Source organism: Sus scrofa, chromosome 15 (assembly GCF_000003025.6).
Source record: "Sus scrofa isolate TJ Tabasco breed Duroc chromosome 15, Sscrofa11.1, whole genome shotgun sequence".
In the NCBI taxonomy this organism is placed as follows: Eukaryota; Metazoa; Chordata; class Mammalia; order Artiodactyla; family Suidae; genus Sus; species Sus scrofa.
In genome coordinates this window covers 72038200-72053978 of record NC_010457.5, presented here as the reverse complement: position 1 = coordinate 72053978, position 15779 = coordinate 72038200, and the positions used below count along the sequence as shown (strand labels likewise).

At 35.7% G+C, this 15779-nt stretch overlaps 1 protein-coding gene across 2 annotated transcripts in view; it reads right to left on the bottom strand.

Moving 5' to 3' along the window:
- CSRNP3 (cysteine and serine rich nuclear protein 3) overlaps positions 1-13125 on the bottom strand; it is a 201416-nt gene extending 188291 nt beyond the window's left edge. Inside the window, exons 1-3 of one of the 2 annotated variants that reach the window (XM_005671893.3) lie at positions 12990-13125; positions 8862-8976; positions 5277-5469 (exon numbers count right to left, since the gene is read on the bottom strand). The gene's annotated coding sequence lies outside the window, so the exon portion shown is untranslated. The remainder of the gene's footprint in view (positions 1-5276; positions 5470-8861; positions 8977-12989) is intronic. The other variant, XM_021076406.1, reaches the window with a different exon arrangement.

Sequence of the window (15779 nt, the reverse complement as noted above, 5' to 3'; positions counted from 1 at the left end):
ATGAGTTTTATGAGGTTTAAGAAAGAAATTTTGAAAGAACAAGGCAATAATTTTTAAATAACTTTTGAAAACCTTTCCCAGAATCTTTCTGCCTTAATATGCTGACAGGATCAAAAACAGTATTACTTCGCTAATGATTAATGACAAATACTGATTTTTCTATGGCTAGCCTAACTTGAGATATAAAAGGAAATGAAAATCTTTGTAAATACATTCAAAAGTCCTGTTTAGGAAATTACTTGTTTCATTTATAGCCACAACATGACAGCAGCTAACTATATCAACACTTGTTAGAAAATAAAACTAAAATGCATTTTTGACTCTGACAGCAAACTCACAGAAAGTCAGAGATTATGTTGGTAAGTCAAAGTGATCAGGATGATAGGAAACCAAAGGCAGGTCTAAACTGGGGAATTCTGTGCAACTCTAAAATTCCTGTGTCGTTAACGCATTGCAGACCATCTGACCACACAATGTTTTTTCGCCTTCTTCCAAGGTCCTCCTAAACTCTACTTTTCTTTCATCCAATATTTAATTCATTATATCCAATATTTATTACAAACTCATAGTGCTTGGCTATTGTATTTTGCATAATGCTCAGCTTCAAACTAAAAAGGTCATTATGGGAATCCTTCTCTGTGCCTTACTTTCTTCACAGGTAAAATAAGCAATCCAGGAAGGAATTATCTCTACAGGCCAGTTCCACACTTTTAGAATAATGGAAGACTAAAATATCCAAAGGGAATAATGAAAATTAAATGAGTGTTTACCAGAGGACTTTATAGTCAATATTGTTTAAAGATATAAAAATTTACACAAGAACTACCTTGACTGGTGAGGTGGTTATGAAGGTGCATGTGAGTCAGGAGAAACAGAGAAATGTGTGCACCACCCTTAGTTGTTATATTTGGAAGAGAATGTTAAGCTCTTGATCTAGTTTAAGCACAAAGACTCTTTGGGAATAAATCGCATGGCTACTATCTACTTTTTTGCCATGAGATTAAAATGAATGGATGGCAAAGATGATGTCCCATCAAGTAGTTTTCTTGCTCCTTAGAATTATCATCGACATTTACCAAGGTTGTCATAATCTTGAAGTAAATGCTTGAAAAGTTATATTGAATCTGTATTCTCAGAGTGTCCACATTCAATAATTTTCAGGTCAAATTGTTTACACTATTATGATAACTGAGATCCAAAAAGTTGGCTGAGAAATCAAGTGATTTGCCCAACTGATTCACTGAGATATGTGAAACATCCAAATGGGATCATCTGCTTGATCATTCCTTGCTCCTTGATTTACAAAATGGTAATTAAAGAGTAATAATGCTGCTTTGGGCCAACTCCCTTTCCATATCTATGTAAGTCCTATATTATACCATCAGGCATTAGATATATACTAAATCAAAAATAAATTCTGATTGGAGTTCCCACTGTGGCTCAACAGGGTCAGTGGTGTCTTTGGAACACTGGAATGCAGATTCAATCCTTGACCTGGCACAGTGGGTTAAGGATCTGGTGTTGCCACAGCTGTGACTGTGGCTCACTCAGATCTGATCCCTGGCCCAGGAACCCCATAGGCCATGAGGTGGCCAAAAAAAGAAAAAAAATTCTCATCAATAATATCTTTGAGTTATGGTCTACCATAGTAAATACGTTAACATGATTTTTCATTTGCTCGAATTACCTTTAGGATGGAGCACAAATTGAACATTGTGAAACCTGACCCAAGCTTTCTTACCCTGGTGTAATTTCCATTTCTTTTAAATTCCTTCTGTTTCCCGCAATGTGAAGTTGTTTGCCAAATCAGCATATTATTTTCATTGTAGATATAAGTTGGGGGAAGTTATCAATATTTCTTGAATATATTTTGTGAGACTTAAGAGACCTATAAAAACTCACTCAACTATGATCTGGCAAGTGACTTTTAGCAAATAAGCATGGATCAGTACAGAGAGACCACTAAAAAACTGTATTTTAAAATTATCTGCAGTTGAAAGTCTGAAAAGCATTTTTTTCAGGAACTTGAAAGATATTTGAATTTTAATTGTGCCTAAATGAGATATTTGCACAAGGTGTGTAATCCATTTACTAGTCTCTTTGATTTGTTGTTAGCGTGCTCTTTATTGTCATCTGTGTTTACGATGAAAGTACTGCCATTGAAGTGTTTTGCTTGTGTTAATTGATAAAAGCTAAACATCTCCCATTATTCTAACTCCTTTTGAAAAATAACATACTGACATACCAAATTAATTTAACTTTAAATAATATATTGTCTAGATATTAAAACATGGGTTAGGCAGGTAGGAATTCATTTGCTCCGTTGCTAATAATAAATCGAATAAACTAAGGTCAATATTACAAAAATAAGATATATGTCAAAAGCATTTAAACAAGTGGTAAAAGAGAAGATAGAGTTAGGAATCTCATCTGAATTATAATAAAATAGGAAAGATGTAACAGCTTTATGCTGATTTTCCCTTTTGCCAAATAGCTGAGAGAAAAAATTTATAATGAAAATGTTTTAATTTAAGAAACTGCCTGAGGAAAATGTAATGATAATAGTGATTTTTATTTCTTATAAAGAAAAGTCATATAAAATGAATTATTTCCAAAAGAAGCAAATGTTTTCAAATAAAACAAAAAGTATATATGTGTATTTATAATAAATCCTACTAAATTTCAAATATATATCCTTAATACTATTGCAAAACATTTTTTAGGCTGTTGCAATGTGTGATTTTCTTATTATTAGATTACAAAAGTAAGGAAATGACTGCATTAATAAAATATGCCTGGACAATAAGTTTAAAAGCATTCTTAATGTAATATGTAAAAACATGTACTAAATTACCCCACTATCCAGAGCCTGAACATAACTCTTGAGTTTTCTTTCTATGATTAAAATGACTGATACATTAAAAAATGTTTCTTAATTTATTATCTTATTCAATATCCTACTAAACACTATGAACATAAAGATAAAATGGAAAGAAAGTATTGTGCACCAGGAGACAAAGTTGGATGGTAGCAGTCTCTATTAAAAACCTATATTTGAATCTTAATGTTTGCATTAAAGGAAAAACAAGTGGTTTTGCTTGGGCATCTCTCACAGAGCAGCCTTACACAGTTTTCATTTGCCTTGTTTCATCTTTCACTTGGACAGGAACCTCTTAACTGTTTTCTTTCATGATTTTTTTTTTTCTCTCTCTTGCCTGCACTCCAGTTTGTGTGCACACACACACATACAATCTTTTTCCTGTAGCCTCTGCAGTAAAAGCTACCATAGCTACATCTCGTGCAGACGTCTGCCCACGGATGATAGGAAATGCTGATTGCAAAAGGGCTTATCTACTTTTATCCAAAATATGTCAGCCATTAAGGAAATTATAAAAAGCAACAACAATATACTCTGGTTTTATTCAGAACCTTTCCCTTAGCGATTATTAAAAGGATGATATTTTTAGCCAAAGAAAGCAAAATGCATCTGCAGCAGCTGGTTTCCAAGGAAACAGAATAATTTAAAACCATGTGGAACTCTGCTCTCTAATTTTCATCAATTCCCCTTCATTCCTGGAGGTAGATTTACTTGGAATTTATAATTTTAAAAATGTATAACTGTCTTGACTTATTTTCTCTAACACATTTCAGGAGATGAATAGCTGGTCTTTACATATCACATTAAATTCCAATCTTTGGGTAGATTAATTTCTACCATCATTTTGTTTTGAAGACCAAGATCAGTAGAATCCATCAATAATTAGAAACATGGCAATATTTTAGTACCATAATATTTTTGAAATCCAGCAACAGTTCAAAATAAATCACGCAAGAGTATTTGTTTGGGTCAATATGACACTTAAGTGTGTAAACATAGTATTAACTATGTTTAGTACATTTAGGAAATTAAAGAAAATTCTCCATTCATTTAAATCTTTATCCAATATTCAGTAGTTTTTCACCCCCCCCTTTTTCAATTTTGCAAGAAATGTTATTTTCTGCCTGCTCTTCAAAAATAAAATCCATTTCCCAAACAAAAACAAAAAGCAAACACAGGACCAAAAAAAAAAAAAATCCTTAGAAATTACACGTATTCATTCCTATTAGTTTGTGACTCACTCAAAAGCAATATTTTTAAAATATGAACAAATCATTTACATCATAAAGACTTTTATTTTACTATTATAATCAACAAGTATTAACTGATGGCCAGTGTGTTCAAGTTTGTAATAATCTCTTAAAAAAGGAGCTCCATTTTAACGAGGGTCTCCATCCTTAACTGACCAATATTTATGAATTAAAATCACTATAAAGTTAAATGGACTTGGAGTAAAAGTATTTTTCATGTCTTTACTGTGTGTCATTGAGTCTATTTAGAAACTCTCCCCTATTTTCCCTACAGGTAAATAAAAGACAATGTTAAGAAAGAATAGCAACTGGTAAAGTAAAATATTAACTTTCAAATCGTTAAAAAATATTACACTAGGGATATTACCAACAATATAAATGCTGTGACGGAATTCTTATCTAGATATATTTGATTGATAAAGGAAACAACCAGTGAACTTGCCTAGTAATATGCTATTTTTTTACAGCAATGTTTTATCCTTCACAAACAGGTTTCTGAGCTTTGAAAATGGAAACTGCTTCATGCATGTTGATAGATAGAGAGGGTTGTTTGATTATCATATGAGCTTACAATTTAATAAATAAAATGATAAAACTAGTCAATAGTCTGAGCTTTATCAAGAGGAGTGAGCTAAATAAAAGGGTATATGTGCATATAAATAATTCACACTATATTAGTGCCAAAAGAGTCTACAAACTGCAAAAATTCTTTTAATCCATTTACTGTGTTATAAATATTGCAAAACACCACATGAAATTTTACACTGTATATTCAAAGAAAGCTCCATTTTCTTAGGACCTGTGGAATTTGCCAAGCTTTCCTCAACCTTTCTTTGATTTCTAGTAACATAAGCTTGAATAAAAACAAACAAAACAAGACATATGATGACTCATTTTATCTATTAATTTTGCTTCAATAACACTTACTAGAAAGTTATCCAAGATAAGACATGCCTCTGGTGCTTTTATCAGCTAAGGATTTTTGCAGGGAGGAAGAACAGCTCATTACAAAGCTTCCTCAAGTAATGAAAGGAACATACTTTCAGGAAATGTCTTCAGGATAATTTTTATATGATAAAATTGTCTCAATAGGAATTGAGAATCATTCTTTTTTGAAGAAAAAGAATTTTCTTTTTTTTTGCTCTTACCTGTAAATATGGTTTCTGTACTTCGGCTCCGTCAGAACAGACTGAAGAGTTCACTCCTCCCTCGTCTATCCATCAGGCAGCAGCCAACCAATAACAAAAGCCAGATCCTGGCATTCTCCGGCTCATGCTCTCTGTCTGCTTCCATCCCTCCTTCCTTCCCACCCCCACTCCTTTGGAGGACAAATCCTTGCAGCTGGGAGAGAGGCAGGGAGTGGAGAAAAGGAACATGGAGAAGAAAATAATAAAGGGATGAAAAATATTTCAAAGAATAGCTCCAAACTATGGAAAATATCTGCTGGTGAACTTGGCTAAGCTAAAATGTCTTGCTTTGGATTTAGGAAAATAGGGTAGATCAATGCCTTACCTGACAAAGCAAAACACTCATGGTAAAACAGGTACATTGCCAATATTTCAATTCCCACTGATTTTTCTCAGTGAAAAATTGCACTGTTATCATTTAAAATCAGTTTCAGAGCCTAGTCAGTATGAAAAACATATTTCATCCTGAATATTAGATTATTTAAATATTTCAAAGGTGGTTGGTTTACATTACCTCAAATTCCTTAAATACTGGCATCAATTTCTATATGTGAACAATGGAAATTGTTAAAGATTGAAAAAGAATCAGCCATTTGGTTGCCTTGTCCTAAAGTGATTAACTGAATTTCAATATTATTCTAATAACCTTGGGCAAAGTCATTTTAATTCTGAACAAAGAGGTGTAATGAGTGTAAAAGGACAATTGACAAGACATCATTAGACTTCTTTAAAGCAACAAAGCAAATATGTCCACAGCTTAAAGGAAGTTAGTCTGGGACTGACAAGGAATTTAAACTATATACAGATTGAATTCTTAACTTATAAAATGTAATATAAACCATGGCTCTTTATGACAAAAAGTGCTATTAATTGAGCTTTCACTAGTGAGGGTCTGCAAAAGTTTCCATGGGGAGCTATAAATTAAATAATGAATGTTATCTTCACCTTAGAAGTATGTATGTGCTGTCTACTGGAGATATTTACAGGCTTTCCTATTTAATTTCTTAAATCAGTAATGTGTCCTCATGGAAATCAGACCAAAAGGAGGAAAAAAAAGTAGCATAAATGTATATCTCCAACAATAACTAGAAGGACAGCAAATCACTGGTAGTCCAGGAATAAATATGGAAAGATTTTAGGGGTATCAATCTGGTTAGGGAGTGGCTGTCAGCTGAAACTGACATTAGATAGAAGTGCACTGATTTTATTTCTTGTGTTCAGTTATTCAGGGTAGCTTTTGAGAGGCTCCACTAGAGATAAGGGGAAGGTTACACTATCCCTGACTCCCATTTCAAGTCCTGTCCCATGGGAGATGCTTTCCAAGCTTCTGTGGTCCTACTGCTAGGAATAGCTGGAGAAATCCCTACGATACCATTTCTTAAAGTGGAGTTGGGGGCCATCTGCATCAAAGTCACTGCAAGAAGGCTTGTGAAAAATGCAGATCTAGAGGCCACACTCCAGACTTCAGGAATCCACAATTGAGAGGCTTGTGACTAAGCATTTTTAGCAAGCTTTCCCAGGTGATATTTTTGCCAACCATTCTGTAGATCAGTGACTCAGTAGATAAGTGAGGTTTTTTTTTTGGAAACAAACTCTAACTAGGTTTTTTTCTAGTTAGATTATGGTCCTGTAATCTCAGATAGAGGGGGGAAGAAAGAGGTTTGGGAGAAGAAAACTAACAAATTTAGTTTTGACATTTTGAATTTTTTAAAATATCTAGATAGAAATATTAAGTAGTCAGTTGAAATCATGACAAGGTCTGGGGTGTAGATATAATATGGAAATCATCTAGGGCATGGCCAAAGCCGTGAAAGCAAATGAGTGGCCTTAGGCAGTTCTTCACAAAACTGTGGCCCAAGAAATTCCTTTATCAGAATTAAAAATGCAGACTAGCAGACTCCAGCCCATATGCACTGAATCAGAATCTCTGGAGCTGGGCTTAGGAAACTGCATTTTAATAAATTTCCCAGCTAATTTTCCTTGTGTACTAAAGCTGGAAAACTATCACTCCAGTAGGAAAAGTAGATTGAGAATGAAACTGCGCTTTTAAAGAATGAACAGAGGAAGTGGAATGAAGAAAAGATGCTTAGAGGAACAATTATCCTGGAGGGACACCAAGGGAGTGGTATAGCAAAGGAGTAAAGAATTTGAGATGATCTAGCAAAGGTTATGGCAATTCTGGTGTCTTGCTGTATATAATGAGGTCCACTGTGGTCAGCTTAGCCATTTCCTGGCCCTTGTTATGATGCAGAATCTCAGGCCCACCCTAGTCAACTGAATCTTAGTCTTCATTCTAACAAGATCCCTGGGTGAGCTGTATGTACATTTAAGTTTTATTTTTTATTTCATTATCTCATGAAAGTAATTTTGAATATAATGTGTAAATTTAAGGTACACATGTTAATTTGGTACATTTATATATTGTAATATGAATGCCATTGTATTGATAATTAGAACCTCTAATTATCCTTTCTTTTTAGGAATTGGAATAATTAAGTTCTAATCTCTTAAAGCAAGTTTGATGTTTACAGTACAATATTGTTGTCCATATCCATCATACTGTGCATTATATCTATCTTTAGGGCTTATTTACTACTGGTAGGTTTGAGCCCTTAAATAAAATCTGTCCTGTCCCTCCACCCCCCATCCCCTGGTAACCACCATTTCAGTCTCTGTTTTAACAAGACTGGCTTTTTAAAATTCTACATATAAGTGATATCATACAGGAATTATCTTTGTCTGACTTAACTTTTAGAAGCACTGTTGTCCATTGAATTTGACTTTTATTTTTTGCTAAACAGAAAGTAAACAATTTCAGTGGGTTGGTTAGGGCAGGAGGCAGATTAAAGTTTTTTTTAAGAATAAATGGGAGATAAAGAAATGGGGACAAGTTCTATACTTTATATACACCCAAGACAAGAATCTTGTAGCACATTCATCATTAGGTTATCATTTCAATCCAAAGAAGCTGAAGATAAGCAGAGGCATCAAATAGCCACATAGCCACTGCTGGTCTCTACCTAGACCACACCTCCAACTGAAGGGACTGGAATAACAGAGCTGATAGTGATAGAGGAGATATTTTTCTGAGGAACAATGACAGGTGGATCCCTTGATCACCATAGTAAACCAGGTGCAAGTTACCAGAAGCAAAGGAAACAGAACTGAGAGCAGTCTGAGTGACTTTAAAAATCTTTCCTGACAAGGAAATATTAAAGGTTAAATGCCTTTATTAAATAATAAAAAAATTCTTTAAAATCTGGAAAGTGAAGATAATCCACAACATTTAAAGAACTGCCAACCTTTATAAAACTCTAAAAATTAGAGCAGGTTGTAATAAGAAAGGACTTCAATATTTTATGTATCAACTGTGAAGATTCCCACAGTTGAGCTGTGGAAGTAAGGTTTTAGGATAATAATACTAATGTACACTAAGGAAACAGATGAGGCTTGGCACAGACCAAATGATTAAATAAAAATTAACCATCCTTAACTAACTAGAGACTATCTTAATAAAACCTGTATTTTTAAAAGTCAAGGACTTACCAAGTGAATGGAATTGGGATGACCTTGAAGAGGGAGAGTCTGGATATATCCAAAATTATGTAGTTCAGGAGTAAGAAGCTCCATACAAGGAGACAGACTGTCAAAGATAAAAGACCTTCAAAAAAATTAATTTAAGCCTAAGGACTGGCAGAACTGTTTCAGGTCTCTGGTCTCATAAACATATCAAGGGATTGAAAAATATAGAAAATCATTTTTCATTCCAGTCTTCACTGAGGAAGTCATTAAAGGATTCCTAAATTGCCTTTTGAAATTGTGATTCAGAAGCATCAAATCAAAAGGCAGTAAAGAGTACTAAGACTGCTCTAGAGCTAACTGATCCACAGGAGTAAACAGATCAGCAAGATTTGTTGGCAATCACCCAAATGTTTATAAGAACTCAAGGGTAAAATTTGGTGCAACTGGCCAAAGTATTTTGCATATTGCTACAAACTACTCAGGTGCCAGAAGACGAGTACATCATCAGTGTGGCCTCTGCTCATGTGAGGACACAATGATAATCTTCAGACAGTAAAAGATGCTCAAAGATATATAATAAAATCACTTAGGGACTGACGGAACTTAACAAGAATTTATTCATTAGTCGCTTGTGGAAAATTAATAATGTACTTCTAAATATATTCACAAATATATATTGAACATTTCAGCATGAAAAATTCTGTTCTTGGTATTAAAATACTACAGTACACAAGAGCTAGTTCCTGACTCTATGGAGCTCCTACTCTAACAGAGGCAAATTATGTCATAGTATCATATATATATATATATATATATAAATGATCTACATTGTAGAACTGGAGTGTTGAATTAGGCAATATGTAGACACCCAAATTAGACAGCAGGTATACTTTCTGGCCTTGAGATGCACCCCAACAGAATGCATAACAAAGAGGAGGATCATGGACCACAGCAATAACTGGAGTAAATGGGGAGCAAAGGTGACAACATATTTTCGTGAGAAAAAAAATTTGCCTTGTGATCTCTTTATTAGAGAGTTTTAAGAGTCTACATTTTTATGTGGGTAAGTGATAATTTAAAAAAAAATTGTTTCCAAAATTATCGCAAAATATAGGATTGTGGAAAATGACATAATTTGCCATTATTTGGCATCAAAACAAAGAATTTGCTTAGAGATAAGAGGCTCTGGATAAAAATAAAATTGATAACATGGTTTCCTCAGGGATTCATGCTGAAAACAGCTGCAAATAGGGTTGTTAGTTTTATAAAAATTAATTGATATAAATAAAATGTTCTTGAGGAAGAGTAAAATAATTTGTGTTCTGATTCCATGCATATTTCTTGAAGAGTTCATAGTAAACAAAACTATAAAATCTTTACAGGTTGGCATTAATGAATAATAAAGTAGTAGGTGATTTTCATTAGAGGTAGATAGAATTATAATTGAATAACAACTTAAACTTTAAAATATGATGATGTTTGAATATCAGGTATAACTCAGGTAGAGATTGATATCATTTTGGCTCTTAAAGACAGTATTTAATAATACCAAAAATGCCCATAAACCTATCTTCTAGTAGTAAATGAGAAATTTTTTAAAGTGTGTATTTATTTTAAATAAAATTACAGTTTTTCTACACTTGAAATGCCACAGTAATTGCTAGTTATCATATATTAAGAAAGACATAAAATAAAGTATCTGGAGAAAAACAAGTCAAATGATCATTAAAATTAACAGATTTCGAATGAGTTTGACCATGAGATTTGATAACTTCAAAACTCTAAGACGAAAATGGGGAGTTCCCGTCGTGGCGCAGTGGTTAATGAATCCGACTGGGAACCATGAGGTTGCGGGTTCGGTCCCTGCCCTTGCTCAGTGGGTTAACGATCCGGCGTTGCCGTGAGCTGTGGTGTAGGCTGCAGACGCGGCTCGGATCCTGCGTTGCTGTGGCTCTGGCGTAGGCCTGTGGCTACAGCTCCGATTGGACCCCTAGCCTGGGAACCTCCATATGCCGTGGGAGCGGCCCAAGAAATAGCAAAAAGACCAAAAAAAAAAAAAAAAAAGACGAAAATGGAAAAAGGACATAATCCAAGTCTTTAAAATATCGATGACTGTGGATATGTAAAGAGAACATTCTTCACCAAACTGTGAGACAGCTTGAGCACTTGAGAGGGACATTATTTTATGATCAATAAAAACAAGTAACTGTTTTCACTTTCTCTTTTCCCAAACATTCCACATCTTAATTACCCAACATGCATGGGAAATCCAGTGATTTAGACTGGACTGGTTTCAAAGCAATTTAAGGTTTATCTTTAACATTCGTAAAACTTAGAAGTGTATTTTTAACACTTAAATATGTTGAGCAAAGCACAGTGACTGGCAAATAGTAAGTGTTTAATAAATGTGGAAAGGTATAATCCACAGCAAGAGAGGAAGTGGAGTCGAGAGAATATGTGGAGCATAAAGAAGAAAACAAAAAGAGAGTGAGGGAAAGAACATGTGCAAATCATAAAAAAAATGATAAATTGATCTTGTCTTGGTGTTGGCTATCCTTTAGAATTACACAGAATGAGAATTTCAAACTCTATGAGCACTGCCAACTTTTGGAACAAGAAGGTAACATATAGATTCTAGAAATAAACTAGTAACAGCCTTGTGAATTAGACCTGAAACTACTATCTCCTTTGGTATTTCATCTCGCTAATGATTCTCTGTCCAGAATATTCTGAGAAGAATAAAAGCAGAGGAAAGCAAAAGAGAGCCAAACTCCTTAATAGGAAACAATTTGGCAGGTGATAGCGAGAGAGAGCCCAACTAACAGAGAAATATGCAATGCATCCCTAAGATCCCTGCTGATTTTTTGGTTAGGCAGCAGAGCCAAGAAGTTGAAAGGATGCTTGCATTTACGACTGGTGAAGACTACAGAGAAAGCCTTTTCTAAAGTGTGACTTGGCTTTCCCCCAAACATTACATTACCCTTGAATGGAAAATTGATCGGATGACATATGGTGATAACATCTGCCACCCATGGATAAAGCCGTAGTGCCATGTGGGTGGTAATGGAAGCTGTAATAGCGAGGGTGGAGAATTTAATGACAGTATGTAACACTGAGGAAAGTAACAGCAATCTGAAAGGAAGGAACAATCGCTGTAAATCTTAGTGATGGGTACTACAGGACTATACATCCTGTTCTCTGTAGTCATCTGAGAGGGAACGATGGAAATGAAAGATGCTTTGTCATTTTATTTCCTCTTAGTTGATCTCAGCCATAACCCCTGGGGAGGAATTTCTCCCAGATAGTGCTGTGGGTAGGCACTCTTTCCTTATCAGTACACAGATATTTATTACAAATCTGGCATGATCATGGCAAAAAATCACAGCAATTCAGGGCTATTTATACAAAAGACAAAAATGAAGGTCAATACATTACTTCCAAAGGTTTCTTTAAAAATATTATTTAAATACGAATTTCCAGGAAGCAAACAAAGCAAGTAACAAAATAATGTTTCATAAATGAAATATTTAAGTTCATTTCTTTTGCCCTTCTCACACAGGAACAAAAGAGTGCTTACAGTTGCGCACTGCAAACAGAAGAGTTTTATTTGCAAAATAGCAAAAAGAACAAGAAAAATCTTGCCCTGGTTGCATGGTAATGTGAGGTATGGCCAAATATCCCATGGAATTCACATATTTGACATTGGTAGCAGGTGTTCTGAGAGACTGGAACATAAAACATTTTCAGGTGAATTTTGTTTCTCAAAATGGTCTTAAAATCCTAATACTGTTTTTTAAAGTGTCCTTGATTAGTTCAAAGGTAGTTCTATGTTTCCTTAAATTTTAAAGAATAATTTTTGGTTTTCCTCTTTCCTAAAATAAGAGAAAGCAGCAGCTGGTTCACCGTGCTTTTCTGACAGTTGACTCTAAACTGACTCAGGGCAACCCATAGAGGGGGAATGTAATGCCAAGACCACTTTTTTCCATCCAGTTTAAATTTTTCATCCAGTTTAAACCAGACCAGTTGAAATCACTGCATTTCCTAACCCCTCATTCACACAGAATTCTGAAGTGTTCTCACCCTCCCGGATTTTCTCCCCGACTCCATTTGCAGGAACGAAAAAGAGATGGGGATTTTACGTTCTGATCTTACCAAGGAGGATGCTGTAACACTGAGCCAGGAGGGAAGGCGGCAGGGCACAACCATTAAAAAACAATGACACAGCCTTGGAGAAAAATACGACAGGACAGAACGCGCTCAGAACTGACCAGGCTCAAGATGGCGAAGATCTGACTTCCCAGTAGACGCTGAGCGTCCTTACGCACTCATTGGAATACATTAGCATACTGACCGACACACCCCCCAGCGCCAGGACGCTTCCGAGGCTGACCTGAAAAGCGCAAAAAGTCGACATTGGCCCAATTCCTGGAAACCCACACCCCTTCTCCAAAATACTTAGAATACTCCACTTACTCCTTAGGTAAGAAATTATCCAGCCCATAAAAGAACTAAGCACCGCACATTTCCAGCCACGTTAGCCTTCTGAGTCGGACCACATTCTGCCTTGGAATGTGTGTCTCTCTAAAGAAACTTGCTTTCACTTTACTGTGACCCACTCTTGAATTCTTTCCTGGGCTAAGCCAAGGACCCTCACTTTGCCACCCAGCCCAGGAACTCACTCAAGACCTGCAACATGACCATCCTCTCCAGCCTTCTTCTCCTGCAACATGATTAATGTTATTGTTGGTATTGTTATTGTTATTATTTTCTGACAAAGATCAGTTTGCAATTGTGAATGTATTTAAAGCAAAGGAATAAGCTTATAAAGGATAAAAACGAATAGGTAGGGTAGGTTTTTATGACTTTTCTCAACCAAGTGTTCGAAGCAAATAGCACTTGATCATTCAGAGACATGTGTAATTAACTTTAAAATGTCTGGGTATTCTAACTTTGTTTTGTAGATTTCAGGAAAATCCTTTTGGATTAAGACCCATACACTCTTGGGAGTTCCCGTTGTGGCTCAGCAGTTAATGAACCCGACTAGCATCCGCAAGGCCATGGGTTCGATCCCTGGCCTCACTCAATGGGTTAAGGATCTGGCATTGCCGTGCAGATGTGGCTTGGATCCTGCTGTTGCTGTGGCTCTGGCATAAGCCAGCAGCTACAGCTCTGATTGGACGCCTAGTCTGGGAATCTCCATATGGCACTGGTGCGGCCCTAAAAAGACCTGTACACTCTCTTTAAAAGGAATAATAGAAGTTAAAATGTGTAAAGGTCTCTCAGATAAAGGAACTAGATATACCAGGGAAATTGCAGAGAAAATAGGAATAAAGGTTAACTACTGCCTAGTTGTGAAGATAAAAACACAACTTAGAATTATGGCAACTGGGTATCAATAAGCAAAGTCCTAGGTCATTATCAGTCTCACGGGCTTTCACCTGACATGGATTCCAGATTAACCACTTGGTCAGACTGTGCTGACTTTTGCCATAGTTCTCTGATTCGAAACACTACACAAAGAGACCTTTATCCTTTCTTTAACTTTTAGGCCTTTCCTTAAGGTTATCCAACAACTATGCATGTTGAATATGGGCATTTTAGGAGATCCTTAGTTCTAGATTCCTTCCTTTTACCATTCTCTTCATTTCCAATAGGAAGGTCCTGATACAATAAATCTGCCTATGTTGTTTAAGAGACAACACTCCTCATTCTTCTTTATTAATGTTTCTATCTATGTACCTTCTTCCAACCAAAACAGGATCTTGGATTGGAAATTCTGAGAGTTCCTCTGGAAAACTTGACTTAAAATATCTTTTTTCTTCAGCCTGCCAAGGCACACATTTTATGAGCTTCCTAGATAATTGGGCCTGAGAAGTAACTTTTTTTGGCAAAGAGTAAATTGGTCTCAGGCCAATACTGGGTCTCTAGGAAAGATTGCTTAAAAAGGAAATTCCAAGAGAGTTATAATGTGGGAGTGGCCAGTGACCAAATAGGCATGTTTCCCTTTTAAATGCCATTACTAGCATAGACAAATATGTATTTTTCTACAGATGAAAATATTGTTATGTCATGGCTTATTCCTGTTTTAAGGCTACAGGCTCAAATTATGGAGGGAGGGAAAAACTCCATTTTCATGAGATGTTGCCCAATGTATTCCATCCTCTACTTTAAATTCTGATGTGTGAAACAAACATTCATAGCCAGATAGCTCCCTAGTTACCACGCAGGTGCAGCTGCTGAACATAGCAGGATTGCAGTTAGTTTTGACACCAGCCATTTGTGCTTGAAGAAATGTCTGATTTTTTTGCTACCCTCAGATGGTTTCACACTCCTGTAGCAAGCAGGGGCTTTTATTATAACACTCATTTTGGGTCAAACTACATCCATTTTTGGGAACCCACCAACACAAATGTTAATGATATACAGATCTGGCCTTTCCTAAGATGGCATTGCATCAGCCAAACTTTATTTCTTGGGGAGGTTGCTAAGACAATTCATAACTCTTGCCAAATTTCATTAATGTGCTGAGTAGACCCGACTTTATCATATGGGTGTTTGTCAGGAGCCAAATCTCTGTACATACATATTGATCATCTCCTTTTTGTGTGTTTTTACTGACTACTAATTTCCATTAAAATAGAAAGTTTGGGGAGTCTCAACAATGTGTATTCCCTTTCAGCAATATCCATCACAATATTTTTATGTAATTTCTCACAGGGAAGTCAAATAAAGCATCATTTTCAAGCAATAGTCTCATGATTTAGCGCTGACTCTGGTTCCTCTCTTGGCCTTGGGTCCTCTGCTGTTATAGGTCGTAAAATCTACTCCTGTGAAAAGTAGATTTCTTTTCAGAGTTCACAAACTGGACACTTGCACCACCACCTCACACTAGCTGCATACCTGTCCTGGCTGATAACTTCCTGTGGCTTTTGTTTTCTGGAA